General features: G+C 33.6%; 1 protein-coding gene across 11 annotated transcripts in view; it reads left to right on the top strand.

The window, feature by feature from the left end:
• Window positions 1-1,544: 1,544 nt before the first annotated feature.
• The window catches only part of znf618 (zinc finger protein 618), a 66,002-nt gene continuing 59,603 nt past the window's right edge, over window positions 1,545-7,943 (top strand). For 5 of the 11 annotated variants that reach the window (XR_012405686.1, XR_012405685.1, XR_012405689.1 and 2 more), the window contains exon 1: window positions 1,706-2,102. The gene's annotated coding sequence lies outside the window, so the exon portion shown is untranslated. 11 annotated transcript variants of the gene reach the window in all.

Below are 7,943 nucleotides of genomic sequence, written 5' to 3' on the forward strand. Positions count from 1 at the left end.
CATCGCCAGCCATCTTAGCAAGAAAGAAATAATTATTAAAAAAATGAAAAAAAAAAAAAAAAAAAATTTATTAAATATATTTAAAAAGTATTATATATATATATATATATATATATATATATATATATATATATATATATATATATATATATATACATATACATACACACACACACACACACACACACACACATATATATATATATATATATACATACACACACACACACACACACATATATATATATATATACATACACACACACACACACATATATATATATATATATATATATATATATATATATATATATATATATATATATATAATGTATAGTTCAGATGCAAAAACCTCTAAGTGCTGTCTGAAATTTGAGAACAATTGTTTTTTTTTTGCCTCCTTTGTTTTTGTTGTCTTATTTCACTTTAAACTCATCCTTTGCTGTAAAAGTGAAATTACTGAACATACACAAAATTTCAGACGGCATTTAGAGGTTTTTGCATCTGAACTCTTCATACACATGTACACTACAGGTTAAAAGTTTGGGGACAGTATGATGTTTAAATGTTTTAAAATAAGCTTCTTCATTTATTATTATTATTATCATCATCGATTGATTAGTTAAGCTTTTAAAAAATACTTTTTGTATATTTGTTTTATGTATAAATATATAATGAACAATTGTAGTTTTAAGCAGGGTTTTGGATCTTAATATGCTTCATTGTCAGAAAAATCTGCAAAATAGGGCAGAGCATGTATAAGCCACCTGTGCATGTGCCTAAAAAAGTGTTGCATGCAAAACTGTAGCAAACTATTTATTTGTGTTGAATTTAAACAAACACATTAAATGTAATAATGTTCAACTTAATTTGCTTGTTTAAATTCAGCCCAAATAAATTGTTTGCAACTACTTAACGTAAAAAAATTGAGTAAAACCAAGGAATCATCTTTGAATGTTTTTTTTTCAGTATGTGCTTTCAGGTTATTTTGAAAAGCATCATCTGTCTACAAATATATGTGCATTATGTAAAACCAATAAAACGAAGCTGAAGAAATGTGTGTGGAAAACTGCTAAGCGTTCAAATATAACACCATCAGCGTTTATTTCTTCTTTATTTTCCAGAAAATTGAAATTTGCTTGTCAATTTTGATGAGTGCTGTTTTTCCTGCGTGCTCAGACCCTCCGCTGGAGGCGCTGAAGAGTCGAGACCCGTTGGAGAAGTGGAGAAAAAAAAAAGAAAGAAAAAAAAGAAAAAAGGAAACAGCCCAGTCTGCATAAAAGTCCTTTGATTCGAAATTCGCCTCATAATTTATTCATGGTTTTTGGTGCAAAACGTGCAGCTGAAAAAAATCGCAATTTTCTGTCAAATCAAAACATGCACAAATTCAGCACAGCACGTTTGTGCATCTCTGTGTATAAAGAAATGTATTCTTATATAAAAACAAATATATATATATATATATTAAAACAGCACAAATATTCGAGTTTATTTAAGTTGCAAATCAAACAGGATTATTTTCATCATCAAAACTGATGAAAAAGTAGTTTTGACTAAAAATGTCCTCTGAAAAAACTTGCTCTAAATGAGCAAAATTAGCTTTCACAAGAAAGCTATATCAGTGATTTCCCCTATCTAACCTAAAAGACAAGCCAGCAGACGCGATATGAGCTTCATAAAGGCATTGTGTGAAATTAATGCATTTGCAAATTGAGAACCTCCCCTTGCATGATGGCGGATGAATGTGTCCGTGGGGCAGACCGCAACATTAATATACCTCAGCCACAGTGAGGAATCGGCGGACACAGCAGGAGCAAAGACACTCAAATTCATCCCAAATCAAATTTTGGAGATCTGTTTTTTTTCTTTTCCGTCAAAGCGAGGAAAAAAAATGCCCCGGAAAGACCCGCTCGTTTCGTCATTTTGAGATCCGAAGGGGAGGATTTCTCCATTCCCTGAAAATTTCTCCGCATGACCCGCATCATTTTGGGAGGTAACAAAAAGTGGAGCACACGCGTCTTTCCTCATTCAACAAACGATACAATGTAACTAACGGGCGCCTTGATCCGCAAAACCACCCGGAGCTCATGTTTGTGCGCGCGGTAAGATCGCATCACAATTCTCGCAAATGGGATCTGAATGTGTCGTGCAGTGCATGGATCTGTTGATTTTTTTTTTCTCTTTATTTCTTTTGCGGAGCCGCTTGGTGGAAATAAAAGTTTTGCGGCGAGTTTGTGTGTTGCGGTGAATTGTTGCATTGCTCAATCTGCTTATCAGTCCTCGCGTTTGCATCGAAATCCTTCGCTATTTCGTGCATTAAATTCGCGGAGTTGAAATCAGACGGGGTAGGGTACAATCTGAAAACACAAAAAGCTCACGCAGCAGCCATGTTTGCTGAATTTCCCTCTGAATTTTTTCTTCACTCCTGTCTGGCCGCGGGGAGAAGCGGCCGGCTTTACGCGTTTTCTGGCTCGCTTGACGACAGCAACTTCGTCAAGTTTGATTCTGCTTCCAGTGATAAGAGTGTGAATACTAAAAGCTTGTTATTATCGATGAAATTAAGAGTGTAAATGTCGTTTTCGGTTTTGGCTGCGAAATTAGCGCCCCCTATCGGCAGATATTTCCAGAAATTAAGAAATTACAATTAATTTTGCTTGCAGGGATATATTCGCATTCGACTGTCTGTTGTTGTGAATCGCATGTTTGTGCTTCAGCACACAAACTTCAGCGTTTACATCCTCGTGTTTAGTGCTGTTATGAATTTCCTCAATGTCATAAGAAAGGGAATATTGAAGCCGTTCTTAGCAAGCTGGCATTTCCTTTCGTGTATGGATTTTTTTTTTTTGGTGCACATCTGCAGATATTGAAGGTGCAGAGCTGATGTGTTCAGTGTCATGCTTTGGACAGTCACATGTAATGGTCACACGTGTCGGATGTTCATATTATTATTGTTATTATTTAAGCTAGTTGCATGTGGGAAGTGAGAATATTCACAGCTTCCTTTTTAAATGCAGTGAAATCAGCTTTTTATCTCAGTGTTGCATGAAAAGACAATTTTCACACGTTTTGAATATTTCACAATTGTTGGGGGAAATGCGTCAGCATGTTTTGGGCTCTTTTTATTATTATTATTCTTTTTTACTTTTAAAGAAAGTCATTTTTTTCCACTGTTTATATATAAAACTTGTAAACAGACGCCTTTTCCTGCTCTGGGAGGCACTGCTGGATTTTTAGTCTCTGTTTTGTCTTTTTTGGCAGTGGCTGAAATTAGATGAGATGTTTTTACTGTTTTTAATTTCATCTCTTTGTGTTGAGTTAAATGCTTAAACAATTATTAGCAGACCTGTTTAGGTGGGCCACCTTTTTGGAGTTTATTTTTGGAGTTTATTTTCACTACATTTTTTCCCAACACTTGTAATAAACCCAAACACGCTCATAGAACTGTTAGTAAATCTATAATTCATAACAGAGATAGATAGATAAATATATGTATATATAGATAGATAGATAGATAGATAGATAAATAGATAGATAGATAGATGGATAATTTGAGTTTCCAGTTAAAAGCGCTGAGTTCATCAGTCATTTCACATATTTAAAATATTTCACAATAACTGGGGAGCATGCATCAGCATATTTATTACATTTTTTAGAGAAAGTCAGTTTTTTTTTCTATTTTATAATAAAAACTTTGAGGAAAAGATGGCTTCTCCTGCTCTGGGAGGCACTGCGGGAGTTTCTGTCCTTCTTTTTCTGTCTTTTTTGGCAGTGGCTGAAATTTGATGTTTTTACTGTTTTTAATTTCATCTCTTTGTGTTGAATCAAATGCTTTGATATTCATTAACAGTTTCTCTCATTGATAGACCTGGTTAGATGGGCTTCTGTTTTGGACATTGAGTTTATTTTTACTAATTGTGGAAGCATGCATCAGCATATTTATTTATATTTTATTTTTTAGAGAAAGTAATTTTTTCCCCACTGTTTATATATAAAACTTGTAAACAGACGCCTTTTCCTGCTCTGTGAGACATTGCCTGATTTTTTTGTCTCTGTTTTGCCTTTTTAGTCTTTTTTGGCAGTGGCTGAAATTAGATGAGATGTTTTTACTGTTTTTAATTTCATCTCTTTGTGTTGAGTTAAATGCTTTGACAAGTATTAGCAGACCTGTTTAGGTAAGCAACCTTTTTGTAAATGGAGTTTATTTTCACAAAATTTTTCCAACACTTGTAATAAACCCAAACACGCTCATAAAAAGTAAATCTATAATTCATAACAGATAGATAGATATAGATAATTTGAGTTTCTATTTAAATGCACTGAAATTAGTCAGTCATTTCACATATTTAAAATTTTTCACAATAACTGGTTGAGCATGCATCAGCATATTTATTTTTTATTTTATTCTTTAGAGAAAGTAATTTTTCCCCACTGTTTATATGTAAAACTTGCAAACAGATGCCTTTTCCTGCTCTGGGAGGCATTGCCGGATTTTCTGTCCATGTTTTGTCTTTTTTTTTTTTTTTTGGCAGTGGCTGAAATTTATGTTTTACTGTTTTTAATTTCATCTCTTTGTGTTGAATCAAATGCTTTGACATTCATTAACAGTTTCTCTCATTGATAGACCTGTTTAGATGGGCTACTGTTTTGAAAATTGAGTTTATTTTTTTTTTTCCAACACTTGAAAACGAAACGTAATAAACCCAAACACGCTTATAGAACTGCTAGTAAATATATAATTCAGAATATATGATAGATAATTTGAGCTTCCTTTTACATGCGCTGAATTCATCAGTCATTTCACATATTTTAAATATTGCACAATAAATTTGGGAATATGCATCAGTAATTTGTATTTTTATTTGTAAACAGATGCATTTTCCTGCTCTGGGAGGCACTGCTGGATTTTCTGTCTTTTTTTTGGCAGTGGCTGAAATTTGATGATTTTTTTTTTTTTACTGTTTTTAATGCAATTGTTTTGTTTTTGTCAATGCATAGACATAGGCACTAGCAGTTTCAGTCATAAACCTGCTGTTATAGGTGAACTACCTTTTTTCAGTTCTCTTCATTTCTTCCCCAATACTTGTACTCAACAAACCCAAACACATTCACTGAAATGATAGATAGATAGATAGATAGATCGATAGATGCACTGAATTCCTTTTAAATGCACTGAATTCATCAGTGTTGAAGTGTTGATTTAAAAATCATGTTTTAAATAATTCAGAATAATTTGGGGAACATGCATCAGCATATTTGTATTTTATTTTATCTTTATACAACTTCATTTTTTACATTGTTTATATTTAAAACATGTAAAAACAGACATCTTTTCCAGAGGCACTGCTGGATTTTCTGCATGTCTTTTAGGCAGTGGCTGAAATTTGATGATGTTTTTACTGTTTTTAATGTAATCTCTTTGTGTTGAATTTAGTGCTTTGCAGTTTTTGCGAGACGTGCTGTTTATGTGGGCTACCTTTTTTGACTTTGGAAATTTAGTTTCAGTTCTCTTCATTTTTTTCCCCAACACTTGTACTCAATGAACACACACTAAACATGTAGGTTCCACAACGAACACATACACAGAATTGTTGATAGATAGATAGATAGATAGATAGATAGATAGATAGATGGATAATTTGAGCTTCCATTTTAAATGCGTTGAATTCATCATTTATTTCACATATTTAAAATATTTCACAATAATTGGGGGAGCATGCATCAGCATATTTTATATTTATTTTTTTAACGAAAGTAATTTTTTCTCCACTGTTTATTATTAAGCTGGTAAACAGACGCCTTTTCCTGCTCTGGGAGGCACTGCTGGATTTTTTTGGCAGTGGTTGAAATTAGATGATTTTTTACTGTTTTTAATGTCATTTATTTGTGTTGAGTCTAATGCATTGGCGGTATTAACCTGCTGTTTAGGTGAGCTACATTTTTGATTTTGGAAATGGAGTTTCAGTTCTCTTCTTTTTTTTCCGCCCCTCCCCCGTGCACTCATCGAACCCAAACACAATTATAGAATTGTTAGTGTGAATTCATCAATTGTTTCACATATTTAAAATATTTCACAATATAGCTTATAGCATATATATGTTACTGTTTATATGTAAAACTTGTAAACAGACGGCTTTTCCAGCTGGAATTTCTGTCCTTTTTGGCAGTGGCTGAAATGAGCTGATGTTTTTACTGTTTTTAATGTAATCTCTTTGTGTTGAATCAAATGCATTGGCGGTTATTAACCTGCTGTTTATGTGGGCTACATTTTTGATTTTGGAAATGGAGTTTCAGTTTCAGTTCATCTTTTTTTTCACCACTTGTACTCGATAAACGCAAACACATTCATAGAATTGTTAGTAAATGTATGACTCGTTATGCTGATAAACACTGAATTAATAAATCATTTTACATATTTTAAATATTTCACATCATATAATTGGGCATTAGCGTATTTATTTTGTTTTATTTTTTAGAGCAAGTCATTTTTGTAAACAGATGGATTTACCTGCTCTGGGAGGCACTGCTGGATTTTCTGTCTGTTTTTAACAGTGGCTGGAAGTAGTAGGTTATCCGGGTACTTGCATACTGTTTTTTTGATTCCTATGAATTTGGACATGCTCGGCTCGCATACTGTTTTTAGCAATCTATATAGTATAGTATGCAATTTTGGACGCAGACATTGTGTTCAAAGCGGGAGAAAGTTCTTGTTTTTTACCCAGACATTTAAAACAAATATATTTTAGAGCAGTGATTACAATTCCCTGTAAATGTGATATTTTCATCCAAGGTTATCATACCATCAAAATCTTATACCGGCCCATGCCTATTTCAAAATAACTGAGGGAAATTTAATCCGCTTAATTTTTATTTTATATTTTTAGAGAGTCTTTTTTTAATTTTTTTTATTTTTTTTAATTTTTTATACTGTTTATATGTAAAACTTGTAAACAGACGCCTTTTCCTGCTCTGGTAGCAGGCCCGGATTGGCTAATCGGGAGGACCGGGAGAATTCCCGGTGGGCCGGTCTGTTTTTTGGCCGCGAGGTCCGGTGTCCGTAGCTCCAGAATCTTTTGCTCTCAGCAGTCACACTTTTTAAATTTATTTATTTACTTGACCACAGCCTTTTTATTCATTATTTTACCGCAACTCTTCTCTTTTCATCTATTTTAATGATTATAAAACTCAGTTGTGTCTCCGTTCTGAACACAGCTATTGTGGTCCAGCGGTTAACATGTTAGATTTAGACGCCGCGGACCCGAGTTCGATCCTCATTAGAGCAACTTATTGTTTTCGTTTTTATTGTTAAGACATATAATACTGTTAGGGTTGTTGAACATTTGAAGTTCTAAAGCAGCTGTTTTTTCAAAAAAAGATGTGATCGTGTCTTTAGAAACTGATTTGGAAATGACCTTATTTTAATATAGTCAGTCGTGAACTGAGGTGGGCCGGTCTGAGGCTTGAAACTCCAGGGCTGAAAAGGAGTCCCACTCCGGCCCTGTCTGGGAGGCACTGCTGCATTTTCTGTGTCTTTTAGGCAGTGGCTGTAATTTGATGATTGTTTTTACTGTTTTTGTTGTCATTGCTTTGTGTTGAGTCAAATACTTTGCAGTTATTAGCAGTTTCTGTCAATGATGAACTTGTTTATGTGGGCTACCTTTTTGATTTTGGAAATGTAGCTTCAGTTCTCTTCCTTTTTTCCACCACTTGTACTCGGTAAACCCAAACACATTCATAGTATTACTAGTAAATTTATAATTCATTAGATGAATGGATGGATGGATGGATAGATGATGGTTGGTTGGTTAGATAGATAGATAGATAGATAGATAGATAGATAGATAGTCAGACAGACAGAGAGATAGATAGATAGATAGATAGATAGATAGTTAGATAGATAGTTAGATAGATAGATAGATAGATAGTTAGATAGATAGATAGATAGA

Source organism: Danio rerio, chromosome 5, assembly GCF_049306965.1.
Source record: "Danio rerio strain Tuebingen ecotype United States chromosome 5, GRCz12tu, whole genome shotgun sequence".
Lineage (NCBI taxonomy): Eukaryota > Metazoa > Chordata > Actinopteri > Cypriniformes > Danionidae > Danio > Danio rerio.